The 27,505-nt window shown below is 37.8% G+C and overlaps 1 protein-coding gene across 9 annotated transcripts in view; it reads right to left on the reverse strand.

Annotated features, from left to right (window-relative positions):
• The window catches only part of NLGN4X (neuroligin 4 X-linked), a 331,646-nt gene that overhangs the window by 218,192 nt on the left and 85,949 nt on the right, over positions 1 to 27,505 (reverse strand). The gene's annotated exons all lie outside the window — the stretch shown is intronic.

Genomic DNA, 27,505 nt, shown 5'->3' on the forward strand with positions numbered 1-27,505 from the left:
GAAATTGCTGAACTGGAGAGCACAAAGAACAGACTGAAATGGAAGTCTACCCACAAACAATGCACATAGGGGCCAAAAGACAGAGAGACACATTCCCAAAATGGATATGGGATGAAAACATGGGGAAAAATGTCCTCCACATGCTAAAGTATGGAAGATAGAAATAGATGTGTTACCAGTGCTATAAGAAAAGACCTAGAAAAAGAACAAAGAGAAAAAGGCTAGGAAGAACTACATTAAAGAGAAAGGCTGAGAATTTCCCAGGATGAAAGAAAAAACAAAAGGCTTACAGTTGAAAGTACTCACAAAGTAAAGAATACATTGATTTACAAAAGAACAAAGCAAAACCAGATTCCGAGTTTTCAGTACCTCAAATAGAAACAAAATGTGTCTAATTCTTCCAATGAGAAAAACCAGGTGATGTGCAAAGGAATGAAAACCAGGCTAATTGCAAAGCAACGTAGGATACAAAATGCAGTGGCTTCTCACCCTCAGCAGGTGCAAGGGAAAGAAGATCAGCCTGGATTTCATGTCCAGTGAAACTATCATTTAAATGATAGCTTAAATCCAAATCCACTTAAATCACAGAAATCTTGACACAATGTATTTCCACAAGGAGAAAAATAAACCCAGAACACAGCAGTATAACACCGGTAATGACAAAACATTATTCCAAAGAAACAATGACCTAAAATCAAATTTTTAACATCATCTAGAGCCCAAATTCTCCTAGACTCTAACACAATGTGGGGTGATTGAGAATGGGAGATGTCAAAGAGCAGAGAAAACACTAAATCAAGATCTTGTTCTGAGGAAAATGATGGATACTGAAAAGTCTGATAGCTAATAAGAAGAACAGATACATCTTCATTAAAATATAAGTGCAGCGTAAAGTGGGAAAAAAGAGGGAAATCTGATGAATGCAAACTATAAGAAGAAAAAAAAACAGAAGAAAAAAGAGTATAATAATGAAGTCAGTAAAAGAAGCTTTAAAAATTATACAATGGAAGTCAGGAAAGCAAAAAAAACGTTAAAATTTAAAAAGCATGACTGATAAACATAAAATATAAAACCAAGTGTCAGAAATGGAATCTGTAACAATGATAACTGCAGAAATATAATTAGAATAAACAAATAAAACATGATTAAAATGCATTTAGTAACATTTGTTGAAAACATGCATTTAAAACAAATAGATACACAAACTTGAAAATGAAAAGACTAAAACTTTTGAATATAAGACAAAATATAAATGAAAAAGTATCACAGGAAGCAAATTTTAATATCAAACGAAAATCATAAATGTCAAAAAATGGATAATAAATACTAGAAAATGAATGAAAGATTAAAAAGATATAATTGACACTTTCATGTAGTATCCTAATAATAAAGCTTAAAAACATGTGAAGGATATATAAGTACATGTTTTATATATACATACTATATATATAACATGATATAGCCATATACATTAAAGATATAAGATAAATGAAAGATAAGAAAAGATGAAATGTTACAAGAGAATAAAACACAACATTCTTGGAGTGATAAACTTAGGAAACCAAATGTAATTGAAGATATAGGCCACTTGCGGTGGCTCATACCTGTAATCCCAGCACTTTGGGAGGCCAAGGCAGGCAGATCACTTGAGGTCAGGAGTTCAAGACCAGCCTGGCCAACATGGTGAAACCCCATCTCTACTAAAAATACAAAAGTTAGCTGGGCGTGGTGGTGTGTATCTGTAATCTCAGCTACTTGGAAGGCTGAGGCACAAGAATCACTTGAACCTGGGAAGTAGAGGTTGCAATGAGCCAAGATTACGCCACTGCACTCCAGCCTGGGCAATACAATTAGAATACAGTGCTGTATGCAACTGTTTCTTTAAAAAAAATAAGTAAGATATAGAAGATTGAAGTAACCCATACGTGTGATCTGGTGACTGCCTATCTATGGAAGCCTATGCTCCTCAAAACACATACTCTCTCACACACCCATATGTATTTGTAAATATGTCTATATATGTGTATATGTGTCCACAGCTTTCAAGCACACACAGAATGTTTACAAAAATCTGCCTTTCATAGAGTACTTTGAAGAAACAGCAGCATACAGAACTATATTCTATGACCATAATTCAACAGAATTAGAAATCAGTACTAAAAAGCATTCAGAATAATCATAGAACACTAAAACACATACGTGTGTGTGTGTGTGTGTACATGCCTTTATGATACAGTATAAACACAAAATAGTTGGAGTTCAGTGATAATTCAAATGCCACATGTAAAAATTTGTCAGATGGGACTGAAGAAGGGATAATTAAAACTTAAATACCTTTACAATACAACAAGAATTTGAAATAAAGAAGCCATGGAGGCAAGTCAAGAAGCAGAAAGAGAAAAGAGAATAAATCCAAATAAGTCTGAAAATAGGATATCATCAAGATAAGAGCAGAAATTAGTGAAATAAAGAAAAGCAGTTGAGCTAATGACCAAAATGAAAGCTAGTTTACTGAAAAGCTTAATAATATAAACAAACTTCTGGCCATGCTGACCACCTAAGAGTGAGAAATAATGAAAACAAATAGTCTTTAAAGAAAAAGAGGAAAATAATTTTTAAAATAACAAGTAAAACAAAGCCATAAAAATACAAAATAATATTTTAGCAGTATAAGCCCTGATACTAAAAAACAAAATTGAAATAGTTGAGGGAAAAAAAACCAAGGCAAATTTATGCAAAGAAATATATAAACTAAAATTATTAATAGTATTGAAAGAGTAACTAAAAATCTCCCACACGAAAACTCAACATCCAAGATAATTTTCACAAAATTTTCAGTAATCCTACTTATTGAAGTTTTCTCCAGAAAATATAAAATTAAAGAAAGCTACCCAAATCCTTTTGTATGGATAGTTTAACATTCATATCAAAAGTACAGAGTATATAACATCAGAAAATTATAAATCAAATTCACCTTTGAAGGTAGATGTAGACATCCTTATGAAATATTTACAAACCAAACTTAGTAGATATAGCTATTTTTAGAATATACAATATATTCCACTATAATAGAAGAGTGGCCATTTTTAAAATGCTGCTTTTATGATTAAAAATGTTATTTCCTAAATTAAGTAGATATTTAAAATATATGAATTATAAGAGCACATTAATTTTAAGAGAAGAATCATATAACCAGCTATAGAAATGCCAATTATTATTTGGCTATAATCAATATTTACTTATGAACAAAAGAAAACATTATTTAAAACTTAGAAAAAACTGGAAATTGCAAGTAATTCATATTATCTGATAATGACTGCATGCCAAAAAATCTCTCCTCAACATTGCATTTACAAAAAAACATTAGATCCATTTCCTGTAAAATCATGAATGAGAACAAAAGTTTGTAACAATAGTATTCATTCTCGCACTGGACATCAACGGATCATACAATGGTACAAGTTACAAAGGAAATGAAAATTACAAGTACTGAAAGAAAAGAGAGAAAATGGTCATTATTTGTAGATAATGTCACCATTTTTATGGAAACCATGTAATTTAACAGAAAAGCTACTAGAAATAACAGGGAATCCAAAAAGATGGCTTTTTGGATTGAACTTATAATCAATGTACAAAAAAATCGACATTCTTTTATACCAGGAGTAGAAAATGTAATTGAAGATATCATTTGCAAAATAATAATAATAATTAATTAACACATAATGCTCAAAGTCTTTAATATATGATTAGATCTCAACAAGTAATGAACTATGACAGTTCACAAATAAGATAACATGAGCTTGGAAGATGTTTATTTTTCCTCCAACCAACATTTAAATAAATACAATTCCCAGCAAAGACAGAAGAGTGTTGCAGATTTTGACACATTGATTCCATATTGTATATAAAATAATAAATTCTACAAAAAACAACGGGGAATGTTGAAGATGAAAAACGTATGGGTGTTTGTACTATCTGAGTCATACTTTATCGTGCAGAAACATATCAGGAAATGAACAGGACCAAATATAAAGTCCTTGGATTGGCTGATACATATATGATGAATTTTTAAAGCTTAAACTATTTTTAGGGGGCATCTGGCCCCTTCAAGATTTACTTTCCCTCATCTCCACTCCTCTCTGCTGTGGAAGGTAAATAAACAGGTTCACTCTTGCCTTCTGGCTGCCCCTGGGTTTCAGCCAAGGAGGACACTAGCAGGTAATCTGGAGAGCAGAAGGCAAGGAAGGGCTGTATATATGACATCTAGTTCCCTCCCTAGTAGATAGGTCCAGTTAAACATCAGTGAGTATCAGCAACTTCAAATAAGGGCTTTACTATCCTCTGTTGGTTCCCTATATCCTATCCCGATCTTCATTACACTTCCCAAGTTGCATATCATCTTTCCCTATCAGGGCCCTGGCTGATGCCACAAATCATTGGGAAGGAATACATTGTTTCCTTCACATGTCAAAAGCAATGTTTCCCTATTGGGGAAAAAAATAACATGAGATTCCTACCTCACTCCATATATAAAAATAAACTCTGCACGGATTTAAAAATGTCTGTATGAACAATGAAATTCTGATACTTATAGAAAAATATGCAGGAAAATGTTTTTATGATGTTGGGTAGAATAGCATTTCTTTATCAGGTACTACTTAGGAGAAGCTGGTAGAAAGAAAAATATGTTGATGGCATTTTGCTACATTAAAACTAATGGTTTTGTTTCAATGAAAACCAAGAATGAAGGATGGATGCCAGCAGGAGAAGATGTTTACAATATGTAAAACTCAAAATAGTTGAGTTTATTTTTATTTTTTAGAGATGGGGTTTTGCTATGTTGCCCAGGCTGGTCTTGAACTCCTGAGCTCAAGTGATACTCTGCCTCAGCATCTTGAGTAGCTGAGACCTCAGGGTGCACCACTGCTTCTGACTTATGGTTGACTGTTCAAACCAGGGCATTCTCTCCTGTGTGCCTGTGTGTCTTAGATGGGTTGTTAGAGTTGAAACATGGGAACCTATGAAGGCTGGGATAGACTGAGGCACAAATCCCAGCAACATCTTTTTGCACCACTGTAAATAGTCTCAGCAGAGAATGTGCCAACCTATCATTATCTTACATTTTGCATAATATGTAGTAAAACTGAGATGCAGTGGAGTGGATGATACAAGAGAGCCCACAAGAAAAGGACAGTCCAGGAAAAAATGCTATGATTAAAATGTTTGTATATAATACACTCTCAATATTCTTCCATGTCACTAAATATGCCGGTATTCAATGCTTGTATTATATCTCTAATTATGTAATGGATTCTACGTTGTTAAAAATTTTTGGTTACTTAATGCAGGAATAGAAAACAGAATATCACATTCTCACTTATAAGTGGGAGCTAAACACTGAGCACACATGGACATAAATATGGGAACACTCCACACTAAGGACTACTAGAAGGGGAGGAAGACGGGGGGCGTGGGTTGAAAAACTACCTGTTGGGTACTATGCTTGCTAGCTGGGTAACAGAATCTAAACCCCAAACCTCAGCATCACACAATATTCCCATGTAGCAAACCTGCACATGTATCCCCTGTGTCTAAAATAAAAGTTGAATTTTTGAAAATTTTTTTGCTATCATAAAACATGTGACAATGAACATCCATATATATGCATTCTTCTGCACTTTCTCAATTACATCCTATGGATAAAAATTCCTGGAATGTATTCCTGGCTCACATTTCAGGCATTTCCTTAATACTACCTACTGCTGTGCAGTCTCCCGAAAAGATGTGTGACAATCTGTGTATCCTCCAGCACTGCGTGAGTGGGCATTTCACCCCATCCTCAGCTAACAGGGTGGTAAATAACAGGGACTTTTAAGAGACAGAAAAGGAAATAATTTATAAAGCACCATGGCTGCAGAGAAAACTGAAGTCTTCCTTTCAAAGAGAAAAAATGAAACCACAGGTCTATCATCCACACTGTGATTCTCATAAATTTGACAGATAATTATCATCAGCTATACTTTGTGTGTTGCTGTCTTTAGCAGCCTGGAAGACCCAAGTGGAAGACACAACCCTTGCCAGTCAATAGAATACTACTACCCAGGCACAGAGAAAGTCAGCAAGTCACCCATGAAACAGAAAAGGCTGGAAATCAGTGTGTGGGACAGAGAGTCCACATTGCAGGCAGGAAGTACCCTTGAGGTCTGAGCTGGCAGAGAAACCATCCTAGAAGCAAGCTTAGTTGGTCCCTTCCATTGATGCTTGATTTTGCCTTGTATGTATTTCACTAGCTAAAAAGATTAATAGGTAGCCAACATAATAGCATTTGCTCCGAAACATTAAATTCACCAATGTATGATTGCTTTTCAATAAGGGCTTCATTTGTCTCACAACAGGGCAGGTGGGAATTGAAGAAATCAAAGCAAAATCATGTACCTATGTGCAAGTCAGACTCTTCTTTTTATAGTGAAATGTTTAAAAAAACTATTTTGGCTAAAATGCACAGTTTTCAATGTATATTCAAACTGTGGGGGAAAGAAAGATACCAAATCTTTTTTTTTTTTTTTAGACAAAGTCTTGCTCTGTTGCTCAGGCTGCTGGAGTGAGTGATGTTATTACAGATCACTGAAGCCTGGCCCTCCTGGGCTCAAGCGATCCTCCCACCCCAGCCTCCCTAGTAGCTGAGACTACAGGTACGTGCCATCACACTCGGCTAACTTTCTGACTTCTTTGTAGAGATGGGGGTCTCGCTATGTTGCCCAGGCTGGTCTCAAACTCCTGAGCTCTAGTGATTATCCTTCCTCAGCCTCTCAAAATACTGGGATTACAGGCATCAGCCACCAGGTTTGGGCCCAAATCTTTAAAGTATTCCCCATGCCCTTTTTCTTTTTAAAAAATGCCAATCTTGATTGGATTTTCCCTCACTCCTTCATATAACAACGTTATATATTTTACCATTTTGGCATGCCACATGAAACCCTCTGAAACACAGAAAAGCCCCCAATGTGAATGCAATTATTGTTGTTGTTGCTATAAATAAGCCATCCGTGGAGGTATAAAGCTTCCCTAAAGCAAACACAGTTTCGGCACCAACCTTTCCTTATATTGTTAAGACTGTGTGCTTTAACTTTTTCCTATTAAAACTCTGTTGCTAGTAGCATTAATTCTGTTTCATGCACTCACAATAAATCATTGCAGGCCCACTTTCCTGCCTCTGCTATAAAACTGGCAACAATGATGTTAATTGTGCATGAAAAATATATTAAAACTGTAAATCATCTCTATTTTTGAGCAGGATGCAAGAAACAAATGTAAAGTAACAAATCAACTGCTGTTTCTTTTGCCCATATTTGGCCAAAGGCCATTGTATTAAAAGCACAAAATTATAGCCCACTTTCATCAAGTAGTCGTTATTCTTTGGCTCTTGAATCTAATCAAGAACATGTAAAATGTATCCCCAATCCCATGGTAATGACCACTGATTAATTTTGTTAATAGTGGTAGAAGGCTCTTTTTATGAGGCATTCTTTATAGAATTCATATATGTGAACATTTTTGTGCCAATTGAATATAAAAGAGCAAAAACATTTATTTTTGATGCTTTCTTCTCACTATAATTATGCCATAGTGTTGGTCACTTCCTAATGGCTAAATTCTGCTTTCTTCTAAGACAGTAAAAATGAAGAGAGGGGCATTCATTGTGTCAAAAGCAGCAGTTGAGTTTTGAACATAGTAAATTTGAAATGTCTCTAAAATGGTTCTGTTTGTATGGAGTCTGGGGAGAAACAGAGATTGAGACATAGAAACAGACCATCACCACAATCATTATTATCATCACCATAAATTATCACTGTAGGATGTTTTTCTACAGAAGATGAAAAAATGATCTTTTATTTTTAAATATACCTACGGATACTCCTTTAGAGTCTTGTCATGCCAATCAATTTCAGAGAATACCACCCATAAATATTTTGCAGCCTAACCTAGAAAGCAGAAACAAACATAAACTATATCTACCAACAGACAAATCATGTATTTAAAAAGATTGAGACAAAGATCTCCTATCTCCCCTGTATATGTTACTCTCCCCTTCTTTAAGTGTCCCACGTCTTGATAAATTAGCATGGCATACTAATCATCTGATAAGCTAATCCGATGGTCAATATGTTCCATATCTAATCCATTCTCACTTATTTGATGGTTCTTGGAAGTGAGATGGCCACTGGCTAAATAAGTAAGTCTTTAGTGGTCAGAAATTCAGGCAGTGTGCCAAGATAATGTAGGGGCCAACCACTCCTCTGCAGAATAAATCAAATTACACCCTCTAGATGTCTGCTCAGGCCAAATCGAGAAAGTTAACAAATAACTGGCAGTCTTTGAGTCATTAATCTCAAAATGCAAATCGGAGCTTATCACTTTGCTGCTTAAAAATGTTCCTTCATAGGACTCCAGCTGTCGATATGGTAATTCCCAAACAGGATCAATGAGATAACACATGCACACCAACTTCCTCACTTTGGGGCACTTTGGGGATGGTCGAGAACTGTGCGTTGTAGGACTTGTCCCTTTTCACTGTCCCACTGGCGCTGCATTGCAATTTGGTACCAATCTGTCTGCACAGGCATCTGATCAATCATTCCACATTCTTCAGTGCTCCCCAAGCACAACAATTTTCTCAAATTCTCCTCTTCGATAGACTTCAATAGTCTACCTCATGTTTTCTCTACCTCAGTACTGTTCACATTAGGGGCCAGATCGTTCTATGGGGTCGAGGCCATCCTATGCATTGTAAGATGTCTAGTGGCATCCCTGTCCTCCACTCTTTAGTTCCCGGTAACACACTCCACACTCACAATGAACAAAAATGTCTTTCCACACCGCCAAATGTACCCTGGAAGCAAACTTGTCCCCTCCCCAAAGTTGACAACCACTGATATACACCAGGAATTAAAAATTGAGTAAGACAAAGCTTTGACTTAGAGCAGCGTTTTACAACATCAGCACTGTGGGCATTTGGGGGATGGATGATTATGTTTGTTTTGAGGGCTGTACTGCTCACTGTAGGATGTTTAGCAGCATCCTCTGCCTTCTAGATGCCAGGAGTACACACTGCCCAGATGAGATAACCCAAAATATCTCCAGACATTGCTGATACCCCTTGCCCAGTTGAATCTAGAATCACCAAGTAAAAAATGATTACACATGCACATGGAGCCAAGTTTCTGAATCTCAGAACTACTGATATTTTGGACTATATAATTCTTTGCTGTGACAGTCTTCTGCATTGTACAATGTTCAGCAGCAACTCTGGCCACCACCCACTCTATGTCAATAGCGCCTCCCCAGTTGTGACAACCAACAATATCTCTATACATTGTCAAATGTCCCTTACAGTGAGTTCAAAATTGCTCTTAGTTATGAACCTCTGCTCTGCCTGATAATGTTCTTCCAAGTCTTCAGAATGCCACTGGAAATATCCCCACCACCATTAAACTCATCTGAGAGCTCCAGATACAGTTGAGTTCCCTGTCTTCCCCCAACTTGGATTCATCCCTCCTTTATTCATCCTTGCCCCAGTCCAGCATTGTTGTTCACTGTAGGTGCCCAAGGTAATGTCAATTCCTCAAGTCAGCCATTCAGACATGTGGATCAGTAGCTAGCACACTTGGCTCACTGAGTGATGAGAGGATGGTGTAAGTTCTTCTAAGACGGTAAAAATGAAGAGAGAGGGGCATTCATTGTGTCAAAAGCAGCAGTTGAGTTTTGAACATGGTAAATTTGAAATATCTCTAAATTGGTTCTGTTTGTATGGAGTCTGGGGAGCAACAGAGATTGAGACATAGAAACAGACCATCACCACAATCATTATTATCATCACCACAAATTATCATCACAATAATTGTTATCTTTATTTCTATCATCATCATGACCACCACAATCATCATTACCGTCATCATCATCACCATCAACAAAATCACCATCACCTTCACGATCACCATCATCACCATCGTCACCATCACCAAAATCACCATCACCTTCACTATTGTCATCATCACTCACCATCATCTCCATCATCACCATCACCACCATCACCATCATCACCATCATCCCCAACACCTTCACCATCCTCATCACTACCATTACCATCACCAAAATCACCATCACCTTCACCATCATCATCATCACCATCACCATCCTCATCATCACCATCATCACCATCATCATCTAGTAGTAGTAGTGTATAATTGTGTATGTTTATTCATCTTTTGATTGGTTGCATTCTTTAGCCACTGAGCTGACAGTGTTTTGTTTAAATTGATTTGATTTTAAAGATATACAGCTAATAATTCCTTGTTGTACACCTCTTAATTTAATTAAACCCAGATACACTTTGCAATTATTTCATCTTGGAGCTCACTTCAAAAGTTATCTTGCATAAGCCATATGGGCCTTGGTTTTAAAAACAGGATTTTACCATTTTTTCTAATTGGTTTTTAAGGGCCAAAAGGAGTATCTGTTTATATTTGGTTTAAAAAATATTTCATGCCCAATTTTCTGTTTCATGGCTATATACACATATAAAATGCTTGCCATCAATATCCCCTCCAAGGCCACTAAAATGCAAATTGTTGGGACCTATCCCCAGATTTTATGAGTCACCAGAAGCCTAGATAGAGCCCAGGAATGTACATTTGGAAAAGGTTCATAATCAGTTTGAAAGCAATTGCTGTATGACATGGAACTTCTGTACTCTTCCATTAACGTCTATATGGTAACTGGAAGATCCTCTCGTGACTTCATGAAGCTATTCCTTTACATCAGGGGTCAGAAAACTTTTTAAAATAAAGGATAAGATAGTACATATTGTAGACTTTGCAGGCCATATGGTATCTTTCGCAACTACTCAACTTTGCCTTTGTAGTGTGAAAGCAGACAAAGACAATATGTAAATAAATGGGTATACTTGAGTTCCATTAAACCCTTTGGCAAAAACAGACAGCATGTGGTAGATTTGGTCTATGGGTTATTCTATCTACCCTTACTTTCCACCTCTAAAAGGAGGTCAAACCCCCTTTTAGCTAAATACTCGTCCTGGTTGAGCTTCTCAGCTTTCATAGGAGCACATCTGTCAATATTCTCCCTAGCTCGACTGATGACTGCACTGCAATTAACTGACCATCCAGTGACTACACTTCAGATGCTTGGCCGAGTACAAGACTTCAAATTCACTGTCATTTGGTTTCTTTAACAACACTTAGCTAAGAGAATCGATATTAATGTCAGACTCTAGACTTCAGCCTTCAACGTGCTCCTCTCTCTGTCTGAAATGACTCTCCTCCTAGCAATTTGATCAGTTACTGATTCTTCAAATTTCTCCTTAGTGCATTTTCACCCTCTCAGTCTGGGATACATGCTCCTCCCAGATGTTCTCATATCTTCGCAACTTGCTGCATCATTGCATTCATTACACTAAATGATGATTCCAGTTACTTGTGAATTTTTCCCCTGTATGGTCTGCAAAGAAAGTGATGGGACAACATTTAGCATAGTGGCCTTAGATCTAATTAGAATAGGTTCAGTAAGTATTCACTGAGTGAATAAATAAATGCATAAACTACACATTTGCTAATGCCTGGGGCCCATATGGAAGTAAACATTAACAAACAATTCAGTAGCACTTAACGTCATAAAGGTATTAGTGGTGCCTACTCGGACTTACAGAGCTGCACAAGACTTGAAGACCAGGTTTTCTCACCAGCCTGAGAACTCATTCACAGCAGTCTCACAAAGGAGTCCACTGAGCAGAAAGCGCAGGCTGACTGAGTAGGACCTCCTTTGCTTTTTGAAGAATTCCTTGAGAGAGAACTGGAAGCTCATTTGTCAGCCATTTGCCTAATGTTCTACAATGAAACTCTTCCCAAACTTTCACCTCGCTAAAGGCTTAGGCTGAAATTTGTCCAAATTCATTTTCGTGTTCACCAGATCAGCTCCCCAAACTGGCTTATCCTTCAGTAAACCTAACCTTTCAGTGAGAACTCTTAAAAGAGATGGCAGGCGCAGCATGTTACACCCAGTCCGAAACAGCCTAATTCATTTGCAGTCACGTTTCCCATCTGGCATTAAATCTCAGGCTATCTCTGATTTGCCACCAGCTGACAGCTTCCAGACCTGGGAATGTCTCAGGAGGGTGACTCCCAACATAGAACTGCCTGAATATTTCCTAACAGAAATATCCTCATCTGTTCCTGCCACTTTATCTCTACATGTCACTAAGAGCTACAGCTGCTTACAAACCAACAACAGCAGCAGCAACTAATACACAAGTTTTCTCATTTCTGAATGTCCAAGCTCCTCTTTTTAGCTGAAAAAATATCCTACTTAAGGTTTTGCCCCCAAGTTCATCTTTTCCATGAAGCAGCCATGCCATTCTTTCTTGTTTGGTACTATTTATAATATGAGCAATGACAATGGACATCAATGAGTTTTGCTTACCCAGCATTCAATTTTCCTCTGGGGAGCAATGTTACTTGTATCTACCCTAAGCCTACTGATCTTACCCAATCTCTTCCTGATTCTGGAGAACACACACAACCCAAGCAGGCCCTATCAATCCAAGTGTCTCTTTCCACGGGATATACACATTGGTTGGCATGCAACTAAAATTAGGTCAATAAGCGTAGTCGCCAGGCCACTGTGCTTCTCTGAGAAAAGGATGACATACTAGGAAATGCTACTGACTCACACCATCACACAAAGACAGGCTCTCTAAGAAAGCCAAAAGAAGAAGAAACTTGGCACCAAAGTGCCAGGTTACTAACGGCAATGATTAGACCTGAGGACACCATTTCCAAAACTAAATGCACTGCTAATAAATGGAGCCCCAAAATCTCTTATTTTCCCTTCAATGAATTTAACCTGAATTTCTTTCACTTTCCAACTAACTGTTCCTTAGTAATTAAGGATTGCAAAGTCTCCAAATATATATCCTCCCAGTGGAGACATGATATCTATGTAGAAGTTGGGTTACAATCTGGCCTGCTTTTGAAATCCATATCTTTTTTTCAGAGACAAGGTCTTGCTCTGTCTCCCAGGCTCGCAGCTGTCATGAGCTATGATTGCAGTGGTGCCATCATAGCTCACTGAAGCCTCAACCTCCTGGCCTCAAGCAATCCTCCCACCTCAGCCTCCCAAACAGGTGGGATTACAGGTGTGAGCTACTGTGCTCAGTTGAAATCCATGTTTTGCATATTATGCCACATTAGTTACTACTGACTGCTATGTAACAAATAACCACAAACTTAACAGCTTCAAGCAATGTATTTATTTTATGAGAGTTTTTGTGTATCAGGAATCCAGCCACAACCTTAGCTGGGTCCACTGCTTTGAAGTCTCTCAGTGACTAAAGTGTTGGCCTGAGCTGGGGTCTCATTTTAAAGCTGAATGACTGAGGAAGACTTGCTTCCAAACTTATGTGGTTGCTGGCAGGGTTCAGCTCCCTGTGGACTGCTGGACTGAATGCCTCTGTTCCTTGCTGGTTGTTGTTTCAGAGGCAGTTCTGAGCTTCGTGCCATGTGCACCTGTTCAACATGGTTGCTCTTTCACCAAAGCATAGAAACCAAGAATACAACAGAAAGGGTATACTAATAAGACACAATTGACATGCTTATGTAACATAATCATGGAATTGGTGTTCTGTTATCTCGACCATATTCCATGAGACAGAAGCAAATCCTATGTCCCGCCTTCACTCAAGGGGGGAGGAAGTTACACAAAGGCAGTGTCTTTTGCTTAGAAAACGTCAGCCTTGGGAGACTGGAATCCAAGGCCTACTTCTCTGGTGAGCAGGGGAGAAACGACATAGCCTAAAGGCTAAAAACATGTCAGGAGAGCTTCGCCACAGACTGTGCAGTGGGTACGGAAAGAGCATTTTAGGAACCAAAATGCAGACATCACCTCTCTGGCATTCTTAGACAGTGTATGTACACAGAATATACCTAATCCAGGCTGCATTCATTTCTGGGGCTTTGTAACTAATTACCACAAACTTGTTGACTCGAAACAACAAGAACTTATTGTCTCACTGTTCTGGGGCAAAGTTCAAAATTAAGATGATTCCTTCTAGAGGCTCTGAAGGAAAATCTATTTCATGCTTCTGTCTTGGATTGAGTTGTTCTGAGTTCCTGGTGGTTTCCAACAGCGCTCCCTGGCTTAGGGATAAATCACTTCAATCTTTGCTTCCATCCTCACATGGTGTTCTCCCTGTTTCTGTCTTTGTTGTTGTGTCTCTTCTTATAAGGACACCAATCACATTGGGTTTAGAATCTTCCCTAACACAATATGAACTCATCTAACCTGGATTACACTTGCAGAAACCTATTTCCAAATAAGGTGAAATTCCTAGGCACCAGGAGTTAAGGCATCAAAGTATATATATAAATATTTTTTTGAGAGACAAAATTCAACCATAACACAAGTCAACTCAAAATCCATATGCCAAGAGAAAACTTTACTACCTATGGCAGGGCCTGTCAAAGTTTTTAAAACACAGATTCTAACCCATGCTCTGCAGTCTTAAAATAACAATATCAAAGCTCAAAGAAATTGATTCCTCTCAAGCTGGGACCCTACAATACCTTCTCATAGCTACTCAAATTTAGAGAGTGATGATGGTGATGATTCTGATGATATTTTTGATGATGATGATGATGATGATAAGTAGCTACAAAATCCTAAGTTGAATAAAATGCAAGAGGAAGCTCATTTTATCCTAAGTCTTAGAATAAGCTTTCCCTAATGATGAGCTCAGTTATGTTCCAACCTATGAACTCTAATTAATTTCTTGGAAATTATTCCGTCTACATTCAAATAACAGCCCACTGCATTTAAAAATAGACAGCCAGCTGCTTTCTCAAAGCTATAAACCAATTAGTTTATTGGTTGTTCTGTCACACTTGTATGCTGCCTTCCCTCCATGTAACACCTAAGGGGCTTGGCATTTCAGGGAAACATGCAGTAAACAGGCTCTGGCTTGGCTGGTAATTGTTGTGCTTTCAGCATCCACTGGGAAAAACAGCTTCAGCAACAAATGGCTTTGCCTTGCTATATGCTGACAGTTTGTCATAGAAAGTGGAGGTATCCTACTACTTTCTTTTAATTTCTAAAGCATATTATAAAATATATTACTTTAATAGTATTATAAAAACATATGACTTCCGCTCAATATATATAAGACAAGAGTTTTCAAAAAAAAATTTCACATAAACTCTGGGTGTATTCATAACATATAATGTGATGCATGAGAATAAATGCTTGTTACTGAGAAGGATGCTTGCAAAAGACTACCTGGAAGGAATAGAATAACATGTTTTCTAAGGCTTCCAAAGCTATATATTAGGAGAGGAAGGAAACATTCAAAATTTCTTCAGCTCTGTTTGTAGGGAGTGCTCAGGTAAACATTACCAACCCTTTCTGATAATGAAGTGAAAAAGCTGCAAACGTCTCTATTGGTCAGGTACAAAAAAAAAAAAAAAAAGCTGGATGGCCAGGCAGGCACTACAGGTTCATTCATTTGTTCTATGCATTGAAGTATACAATTTATTCTTTTAGCCCAAAAATGTTCTGAGTCTTCAAAGGGTTTACCATCTACTGGGGAGGGTAGACTTGTAAAATTTCAAGTACTGAAAGGTGAATGAACAGGGACATACTGTATGGTGAAAGAGTTTGGTTAAATGACCCCAAAAGCTCCTTCTCCTTGGAAGATGTTATCATTCTGTGATTAAAGTCTAAGTTCATTCTATCATTTACGTCCAGGTAAATTTCCAGTATTATATTCAATACACCAAAATTCCCTCCTATAAAGCAAAAAAAAATTATTAAATGGAAAGATCCTTATAGAATGTGCAATAGTGAAATCTGTTATCATTATCTGATTTTAACTCAAAATGAAATAATTTGTTAACATTTTAATTTTATTGGGAAAGCTGCAGTTATTTCTCTAAGGGTTTCTTTTTTATTTTTAAATTTAAACATTTTAGAAACATGCAAAATAATATAACTTGATTTCATATTAGTTATCTGGATTATTACATTTTCAGTATAAAATTATGAAAGTACTTTACTAGATTAGAAATTTGGGGGAGACTGAAAGCTTTTGCATTAATGATTTAAACAGCAGGTGATAAAAAGTATATTTGAATTTGGTAAGACTGGGACCTCAAGTTCTTTGATTTAACCTTACTGTATACTCTGCTAAAAGAAAAAATATGTATTAGAATTGGTTTGGATGGAATTCTATTTACGAATCCTCAAATGTCACAACATAACAATGTAAAAAATACCCAAGTGAGTACTTTGCATGTTAAATTACAACATCATTGCACCCTCCCCTAGTTTTTCATAGTTTTATCTCTCCCTTCTCCCCAGTTTTGCATCTTTTATGTCTCTGTGCAGCTACAGAAGCAATAAACGAGAGCCTAAGTTTTAGGGACTGCAGACGGCATCTCCTCACTGCTCAACCAGTGTGTTTACACTCCGTGTACTCATCTCAAGACTGGATGAAAACCTTTCTACCAAGGGTCCTCCACAGGAAACATCGACTTTCACATTTACCTCCATTTTCTTTTCCCTGAAATCCTAAAGCAGTCACTGAAGACTTTGTGCTTTTTATGAAACGTTGGTTTAGCTGGGTCACATATCAATGGGGCTTTCCCACTCAGTTTCCCAGCAGTAGGGTTAGATCTCTCTGGATACCCACTTAGACTCACCTAAGGCCTTGTATATGCTAACTGTAAATAATGATTTCTTTATTAATAATTTTTAAATGAGTTACCTAAAATGTCTCTAAAGAAAATAAGGAATGGAAAAGAGAAGAAAATACCCAAAGAGTCTAGACTGGGATTAGGAGATCTGGAGTGTTATTGGCCTGACTAGAGGCTAAAGTCCATATGTGACAGTCAAATGGGATGTTAGCTGAATATTACATGTTCCTTCTTGAGTGAATGACTGCTTATGTCATAAAAGACAGAGAAGAGAATAGAATGTAGCTAAAGACATCCATTTTAAGGAAAAAGAAAAGGAATGCTCAAGAACCTACCATTTTTATACCTCGTTGAAAGCGTCCAGAAGAGCTCCTTGCCTGAGATAAATCAGTACCTGCTGTATTCTTTCTTTCTGATGGCAACAGGCACTTTCCCTGAGGCAAACTTGAGGATCATGCAGACAACATGCACAGCAGACCAAGAGATGTCTGGCTTGAAAGAGACTTCGGGATGTTTGGGGTTTCAGAGGGGAAGAGGATATAGTTCAGATATTTCATAACTTGGTATTTCCCAGAAAATTGTAACACATATTTGATCTTAACTAACTTGTGGATATTTCTCCTACAGGCTTTCCTTCAACACCATTTTCACTCACACACACACACACACACACACACACACCACAAACCAACGCCTACCTTCACCATCAAAAGCCATCATCAGATATGTAAACTCTAACAAGGAAATGTTGCTCTTTTATTTCTTTTTTAGATCCAGGGTCTCACTATGTCACCCAGGCTGGAGTGCTGTGATCTTGGCTCACCATAGCCTTGATCTCCCAGGCTCAAGTGATCTTCCTGCCTCAGCCCCTCAAGTGGCTGGGACTACAGGACAGTGCCACCATGCCCAGCTAACTTTTTTTTTTCTGGTAGGGACAGGGTTTTTTCATTGTTACCCAGGCTGGTCTAAACTCCTGGGCTCAAGCCATCCACCCACCTAGACCTCCCAAAGTGCTAGGATTACAGGAGCAAGCCACGACTTTCTAATTTGTGGAAACCTGGACATACTTCTCAGAACCTCAATAAAGAATATTCTATTGAAATAATAAGGTGGAGACTACACTGTCTCCTCTTTGTTTTATTTTATCAGTTGCTATTCCATGAATAGATCAGTCTTTTGGAGTCTTTCCCTCCGGAGCCTGCCTTTAAGCTGACTGTATGATTTAGGTAGGTCTTATTTATTTATTGAGAGTGGATGTTTTTGATCTCACAAACTCTTTGTGGCTCTCGAATCTGTACCTCACAAATTCTTGATTTCTGTTTGTTTTCACTGCAGTTTGACTATGATTGTACCATGGGAAGGGATGCTTAAACATAAAGACAGAATAATCACTAACTCATTATGAAAACAACCTGGCTTAGGAGAACCAACATACAGTCTAGGGAGATCGGACCTACTCTCAACAATGTCTTCCAGTACCCCATTCAGGCAAAGAATCTTCCAGTGAAAGATAAAGTCACGGGATTAGCGTTCAATTAACATGACATTAAAGTCCTAATACGCACTAATCTTTTCGATTTTATAATTATTTCTTATATAGTTGCTTGCTCCCAAATCATTATAATTCTAAAAAAAAATTCATAGGATCTATAATCACATGACTCTTATTTTTAATAGCTGAGGACACTAAATATTTAAAAGGTTAAATGACTTGGCTACGCTGGGCGCGGTGACTCACGCCTGTAATCCCAGCACTTTGGGTGGCTGAGGCAGGTGGATCATCTGAAGTCAGGAGTTTGAGACCAGCCTGGTCAACATCTCTACTAAAAAACACAAAAATTAGCCAAGTGTGGTAGTGGGCACCTATAGTCCCAGGTACTCGGGAGGCTGAGGCAGGAGAATCACTTGAACCTGGGAGGTGGAGGCTGTGGTGAGTGGAGACTGCAGCACTGCACTCCAGCCTGAGTGACAGAATGAGAATGTCTCAAACATAAAAAATAAAATCAAAAAATAAGCAAAGAATAAAAATAAAGAGCTTGGCTAAAATATTATGAAAAATAAATAGCAGTGTCCAAACTAGCAATATTAATTGACAACAAATAAGACTACAACATCTTACAAAGTAAGACACTACAAATCATGAGCTAATTGTTTTAAATGGTCAAATATTCCAGTGGACTAGGTGTACCTAAAGTTTCTATCTCTGACAACTTCTAGAAAAAATTCTTATAATATGCGCTATGTGAAAATTTGATTTTTAATATATTCTAGGTAATCTGTATTTGTTCAAATTATGACAAGAATCTAAATTGCAAATTGAATTGAATTAAAATTCATGTACTGGAAGATTATGTAATACGGGAAATGTTCTTTGTTAGGAAAAGCTATTTCTTAATTATTCAAATAGGCATAATTCATACTACCAAACAGTATTATTCCAAACGTGTAATTTCTAAACCCTCAATAAGATTATTACTCAGTATTCAAATTGCTGAAAGCTTTTTGAGCTGGTGGAGAGACACATGCTATCAGAAATCCACTCCAGTTTAACTCTGCTTACAAAAACTACTAAATACTTTTCAATTAATCTGTGTCAGGGAGGTCTTTATTTAATAATGTTTCATAATTATCTTTTCCTATAAGCTATATCTACACAATGTCAAACATCCAACTAACAGATGAAAACTGGAGTAATTTAATTATTTTCACCTAGTTGCCTGTTGATGTGGATTGGTTAAAACATCTGTCTCACTGTATTAACATAGTTTTCGTTTTTCACCTATATTTTGTGACTATATGCATACAGTTGGACTTTGTGTGTCTAGACAAGAGAAATAAAATTAATTTCTCTTTAATCTCACACACAAAATGTAGTGTTACTGCCTTTTGATGGTTTAAGGGACTTTTCCAAAAAGTTAATTCTAATCCTTTCCTGGTGATTAATTTCGCTAATTCACATACGCTCAAAAGCCATTTGACAACACAGGCTCAAAAGGACTAAGGTTAGGAATACAGCAGAATGACAATAGTTGGCTCTTTTTCAAATGCTGTTCCTTCCAAAATTCCCTTTTGTTAAAACCACACTAGAAACAGCCAGAAATGATGGGCTGTTAGTCTTACTTCTTAAGATTACCTCTCCACCACTACAATAAATAGTTGTGTCACAGATGACCAACATTTGTTATGCCCGGATTAATATACATAGCAGATCCACGATGCACGTGCAACTTTGCTGAAATTGTTGGGTTCTCTGTTCCGTTATTAATGACGTTGCACTAACATCAGATTATAGGGCGCTTGTATGTGCTGACTACTAAGCACTTTATATGGATTAAAACCTTAAACCTCTCAGCCACCTCTATTTTAGACACAAGGACACTGTGGCCCACGCAAGCTGAGTCACTTGCCCATAATGACTGATCTGCTAAGGGGATAAACTGGCATTCCAACTCCAGCAAACAAGTTTTGGGTGGAGGAGTAAACAAGTTATACCTTGAAAAGGTCAGAGAACCACTTTGCCCAGAAGAGACCACAGCTTAAGATATAGCCAAAAGGAGTGGGGAGCCCAGAGGATTTTGTCAGCAGTGTTTATAAGTAGAAAATAAGACATAGAAAGGTGCAGCCACCATCTTGAGTGAAACTCTATGAAGACAGATGAGGAAAGAACAATTTGGGGTTTTTGTTATATGTCATTCAAAGCCATCCACTCTGGAAATCTGTTAGAGCTGCCTGAAAAAATTTTGAATGACCCTTTAGTACCTTTCTGTGTCAAAACAAGTCTTATCTTTTGAATGTGCCATTTAGGACTATTTGCCATGAGGCAATATTAATATGATACAAAATGTCAAATTTGCAAAATGTCACTGGGCATGGTGCCTCACACCTGTAATCTCAGAACTCTGGAGTCTGAGATGGGAGGATCACTTGAGTCTAGCATTTCAGACCAGCCTGAGAAAAATAGGAAGACTCCAGCTCTTTGAAAAAAAATTAAAAATTAGCCAGTCATGGTGGCTGAAAATTGTAATGTATATCTAATAGAGGATTTTTTTCATTGTCTCTTTTTCTAAAAAATCTACCACCATTTTCTAATTTGCAGACACCTGGACATGCTTCTTCTCTGAACCTCAATATAGTAGTCTCAGCCTGAGTCCCAGACACTCAGGAAGCTGAGGCTGGAAGATCACTTATGCCCAGAAGTTTGGAGCTGCAGTGAGCTATAACTGTGCTACTGCACGACAGCCTGGGCCACAGTGCAAGACCCCACTCAGAGACAGGGTACCTATCTCTCAAATTTCTAAAAAAGAAATTTTTAAAAATCTGAAAAATATCTGCCCTAAAATAAGAATCAATGTGGTCTCCTTGACACGCTTGAGCGAGGTAGAAAGCTCTAAGTGCCCAAGAGTGTTTTCAACTAGCAATTCTAGGAAGTAGAATCCCAGAATGGAGAGGTCAGAAGGCTCGAAACAAACAACTTCAGCGACTCTGGTTTTTGTTTTCAAATTAATAATTCATTATGAATTTCAGATAATATTAAAGGGTGATAAAACTCTTTTTCAGTTTTCTACTACCACTGTGACAAATCTCCACACACTCAGTAAGCTTGAAACAGCACACATTTATTCTTTTCCAGTTCTAAGGTCAGAGTTTCTTCCATGGGGCTAGAATCAAGGTGTCAGCAGGGCTGTCAGTCTCCTTTCTGGAAGCTCTAAGGAAGAATCAATTTCCCTGTCTCTTCTGGCTTCTAGAGGCTGCCGCCTGTATTCCTTTCTCCTGGCTCTCTCATACTCAAAGCTAGCAATGTCCGGGTATCTCTTTCTCATGCTGCTTTACGCCAACTCTGATCTCCTCTTGAGACTTCTGCATCCACCTTGGAGGGTCTCTGTTAATATACTGTGCTCAACCAGATAATCCAGGATAGATTCTCCCTATTGGAAGGTCTGCTGACTAGCAAACATGATTCCATCTGCTACTTTAATTCCCCTTTGCCATTTGAAGTCATTACATAAGGCAGAGTATTGAAAAAGTCAGGTGCCATGCCTACCTAGTAACCTATTTCCAGGTTCCAGGAATGGTGTCAGGGTGGGGTGAACTTGCATGCCTCTCAGGGACCATGACTCTTCTGCCTACAAGTACCTATCTCTCAAAATTAGGAATGCTTGTATCTCTTGCAATCTCAGCCTCTAAGGCAAGCCTGGCATATAATCTATGCTCAAAAATATTTTGGACAGTAAAGTGAAGTAGTGCCTGCTCATTCCAGACATCCTCTGGTGAGAACTGTCCTTCACCCCCTGCCAACTGGTATACCCAAGAATAGCCCAGTTTTATCTGTTCTTACTCCTAAGTCAACTGAGCCAATCAAAACCCTGCCCTGGGCTTTTTAGTATGGAATTATGGAACTCTGTCCCTCACTGGTGGTACTGAGAAAAACAAAATGCAACTAACAAAAACTGCAGAGAACCCTCTTACTGCCATTTAAAGCAAGGCTGTTTCCAGAAAGAAGCAAAGAACCAGACATGAAGATTGGTAATGTCCTTGGATTAATTGCTCCCAGGTGCCTCTAAAGTCTAGCTGCATCCCTGCCAATCTCCCAATCTGATTTCTCAACTTTTGCAAAAAGTTTGGCTATCCCACAGCCCTTCTAATAAATTTCCATTTTTTTCTCAAAGCCAGATTGAGGCTAGGTTGCCTTCTGCCATTTGGAAACAAACCCTCTTGACTATTGCAGAATGCCAGAAAAGTTTGTAAGATTTTCAGAAAAGATGGGAGCTATTCAAGGATGAAAACCATGTTGTAAATTATATCTTGAATTAGATCCAGTGTTGTCTATAAGAGAAGTGAATGCATTTTTTTGTAAAATCACTAGCAAAGCCACCTAACTTTCCAGCTCCTTTCCCTGTGGTTCTCCTGCCACCCTTTCATCTTAGGTAGCTTGTCTACCCTAGAGAGTGTTACAGTCAGCAACTGTGGAGAACATAAAAATGTTTATGAGCCCAGTGCAATGGCTTATGATGGTAATCCGAGCATTTTGGGAGGCTAAGGTGGGAGAATCTCTTGAGCCCAAGACCAGCTGGAGCAACGTAGTGACACCCCATATCTACAAAAAATAAAAAGATTAGCCAGGTATGTTGGAGTGCACCTGTAGTCCCAGCTACTCAGGAAACTAAGATAGAAGAATCTCTTGAGCCCAGAAAGTAGAGGCTGCAGTGAGGTATGATTGCACCACTGCACTTCAGCCTGGGTGACAGAGCGAGACCGTCTCTAAAAAAAAAAAAACAACAACAACTTTTATGTAATGGCTCTGCAAGAAAGAGCCCATGCTAAAGCCGAGCTTCTGTTACCATTCCACACTTAACACCCAGGTAGTAACAAGAGCAACGATTGGCACCAAGCTGCTTAACAAACATGGATTTTTGTGTTCAAATGTTTCACTCATCAGATGCTTTATTACATGAATCCCTTACATAGCCCATATATTCTTCACAGCACAGCACAACCATTTACAACTTCCATCAAGTTTTCCTCAAAAAATGGCTTGTCCCTGAGCTGTCACAGAGCTGTTCCCTGACTAGGATGCTCTGGCTTATTATCTACCTCTAGGTTTACAAATTGTACAAATTCCTGCAGGTCACTGTCCATGCCGCATCTGTTTCTATTTCATCACAAAGCTCCAGACTTTCACAGAATAGGTCCTCAATCAATAATCATGGCAAGCTCACTTAAGTCATAGTATTCAAAGTGTTAGGGGAAAAGATGATAGGGACACCTTGCATTCAATCATCTGCGCTTTTCTAATATCTTCCTTTTTCAATTGTATTGCTAGCAAAGAATAATCCCAGAATTTCACTTTTCTAGAAATTATAATGGCATTTTCTGTTATGCTACAACAAAAACACAACGATGATGACTTCTTTTTCTTTTCATTTATTTATTTATTTTGAGAGAGAGTCTCACTTTGTCACCCAGGCTAGAGTACAGGGGCGTGATCTTGGCTCACTGCAACCTCCCACCACTGCTCGAATTCAAGTGATTCTCCTGCTCAGCCTACTGAGTAGCTGAGATTACAGGCGCATGCCACCATGCCCAGCTAATTTTTTGTATTTTTAGTAAATACGGGGTTTGACCATATTGGCTAGGCTGGTCAGGAATTCCTGACCTCAAGTGATCCACCTGGCATGACCTCCCAAAGTGCTGGGATTAGAGGCATGAGCCACCAAGCCTGGGCGATAATGACTTTCATTTGTATTTTTCTTTAATTCTCAGTGTTTTTAGTCCCATGACAAAGAATGGAAGGGCTTCTCACCCCAAAATCTTTCAAGAATAAGACCTTAAGATGTATGTCCAAGGATACAGAAAGAAAGCACAGGTGTATGTCACTCAAGAAGTGGTTCCTTAGCTCTGTCCATTCCCCAAGGCACCCTGGACTCGCTTGTGGCTCCTTCTCCTTCAAACTTTATTTTCAGACAAGATTGTCTGAGCAACTTCTTCAAAATGTGTCTTTTATTTTTCCCTTACTTTTTAACCCTACTTCTAAACAATACCAAGGGTTCTCACTAAAAACCTGAAGTGTTTCCATAGCTCATCTTTCTGTGTTCAGTCTCCTTAGTGGCCAAGAGAAATCACGAGTTGTAGTGCCATCCCCCATGTATGAACTGGTGTGGACTTAGTATAAGAGATTTGAACTACTCAGTTTGACTTTCATACTTTGTGTTCAACCAAACTACCAAGCCATATTCTTCATTGCTTCCTCGAAGTAGTCACTCAGTCACTCTCTCTCTGCTTTCTTTCTTTCTCTCGGACACACACACACACACACACCCATGCAGCTTCAGTCCCCAAATGTTCCTTGTCAACAATGGCCCACGTGTCCTACTACAGGCTTGACTGATTTTGACCTTATTTGAGCACCTATCAAAAGGTTAAATATGCAATTCAAGTTAACTAATTAGCCTGTCATCTAGACACCAAAGAGAAATTAATAACCTATGAAAATTTAAATAAAGAAATCTGTAAGGTGGGAAATAGTTATAAAGACCCAAGCCTAAGTTTAGTAGAGCTTGATGACAATTTAAAGGAAAAGATTCACCTTCAGCAAGACCTGATTTATTTTAAAGGGGATTATAAAAAGTATTGCTTTCTACAGTAAAAAAAAAAACATGTTTCTTAAAATACTGTACTACAAAGAAATTTCTAACACTTTTCCTCACACAAGTTATTCCTTAAATTTAAGGATACTTCTAAAATAAAGTCTATTTTGTATTTTTAATACACCTACACATTTTATGAAAGTAGAAACAGAAATTTGAGCCAATCTGATCAAGGCAGAAAGACAAAGCTAAACAAAAAAAGTGGATTTTTTTTTTGTTTACTTGTAACAAAGTACAAAAAAGTTTTTTTTAACAAAAAGATCTACTTTTTATTTAGCTTTCTCTTTCTGCCTTGATCAGATTGGTCAGAATAGAATTCTGAATTCCAAATAATAATATTGCTATCTATCCTGGTAAATAAAAGTAAAAGCATTGATATGAATTGAGATACTGCCTAATGGAAGGCCTTTGGAGAGAATCAGCATGACGCCAGCACTTCAATGGGGAGTTCACTCATTTAGTGAATAATCAGTAATTAAATACCTAAAGCTCTGCATTGGTTCTTAGGTTGATAGAGTTAAGAAAACAAGCAAGCAAACCAAAAAACTCCTAACCCAATAGCCCAAAAACCTGTGGTTTGTACAAACATGCAGGGCTGTAGCTTTGAACTCTCACCAGCAAAATTCTGAAGTTTATACATCCTGGGGAGACTGATTCTACCTTTTCAGTCACTATTAGATTTCTGATTCCCTTGTTAAGATCACATACACATATTGCTTCAAAAAGCCTAAAGAACTAAACAAGTAGAAATGGGTTTATCATAAAGTTTGGATTACTTTTCCACTGAATAGCCCCAAGTTACAATTCAGTACTGAATCACAATGAAATGGCCACACTGTTTGTGGTCTCCATCCACACAATTGTACATATAGCTCTACAGTCAGGGAGGCTATTGAGTTTTTTTCATGGGTGGTCTCATTCTGTCCAACATCCTATGTAAGAAGACATTCTATCTGAAGTGCATTCATTGTTGCCAAGGCTAGCTCTATAATACCACCAGCTCCTAGACTCTAGCACATCCAAAGTATCATGAAAGCAATTTTAATCCTTTGTCCTGTTTGGGGGCGGGTTTGCTCACCATTTTTGTCTTCCTTCCTTTTTAGTTTTTGTTTGAATAGTTCATTATGAGAAAGACCTCGACCCAGGTGGCTGCTCAAATGAGAACCCTAATTGCTTTTGAGAGCTCTTATTCATCTCACACACGTACAAAGCAGGACTGTTAGGCACAGAGACAGCTCAGAACACCCCTGAAAGTACAGTGTCCAAATGTCAGTTTAACTCCTTGAATCACATTCAGACCTGGACTTTATGAGATAATTGTGAGGTCTGTCACCATAACGACAAGGGCAATATGCCAGACATCACTAATCTAATGAAGCCCAGTCCTTTAATTTCTTTCTCTGGGCTGTTCTTTGTAATCTCAATGACACACAAACCTGGTCTGGTTTTTCATGACACTCTACTTAGACCACTTGGCATTTACATGGAGAAAAAGGAATCTGATAGATGCAACACAATTTTGGAGATCATTGAATTAATGTACTTGCTTATTTAACATTTTTAGCCAAATCTTACCGAAAAAATGTTTTCCAGGGATTGAAGTTTAAAAAAAAAGAAGAGAGGAAAGTTTATCCATAAAAGAAATTTATCGCACTTTCCACAAAGAACTTTATACAAAGGACACACTCTGGTTTTTACATTAGGTAAGTCTATCATTCCCACAAATTGCTTCCTTTCTTTCCACTTCTATTTTATGCTCTGTTGTTCTTTCTCCTCATCTAAAAATGGCATATGGGAATGCTAACTGGGAAACGTGACACCACTGTGGCATCACTTCAGTCTGGTTATTCTTCCTAGGAAGTCTGAATTTGAAATCTTTATGGACATAAAGCTATTCATGTTTCGCTAACACTAGGTTAATATATTAAATGTTATTGTGTCTACAGACTTTCATTGTTGTTTTATAGAAATAAAGGAAATTTAAAAAAATATAAATACATTCATCTCTAATGTAGCTAATGATCTGATTATATTTTGTCATTTGATTGCAGCGAATATTGGAAGAAAACAAGATCTAAATTTATGTGAAGAAAATGGATTCTAAACAATGAAATCCAACCATTGTATGAACTATCTCTTGCTTGTATATTTAAAAAATCAAGTTTTTCTTTAAAAACTCAAGACTGGGTGCAGTGGCTCATGCCTGTAATCTGAGCACTTTGGGAGGCCAAGATCACCTAAGGTCAGCAGGTCAAGACCAGCATGGCTAACATGGTGAAATCCCGTTTCTACTAAAAATACAAAAAATAGCCAGGCGTGGTGGCACGCGCCTATAATCCCAGCTACTGGGGAGGCTGAGACAGGAGAATCTCTTGAACCTGGGAGGCGGAGGTTTCAGTGAGCTGAGATCATGCCATTGCACTCCAACCTGGGCAACAAGAGCAAAATTTTATCTCAAAGAAAAGAAAAGAAAACTTTAAAAAGGTGCTAATATCTTAAGTAATTAAGGCAGAAAAAAACATTTTTGCTATCTTTCAGTTTGCGAACTGGAGCATAATAGTCTTAAAATTCTATTATTTTCTATAGACTTATTTGTTTACAGAT

This window comes from Callithrix jacchus, chromosome X, assembly GCF_049354715.1.
Source record: "Callithrix jacchus isolate 240 chromosome X, calJac240_pri, whole genome shotgun sequence".
NCBI lineage: Eukaryota > Metazoa > Chordata > Mammalia > Primates > Cebidae > Callithrix > Callithrix jacchus.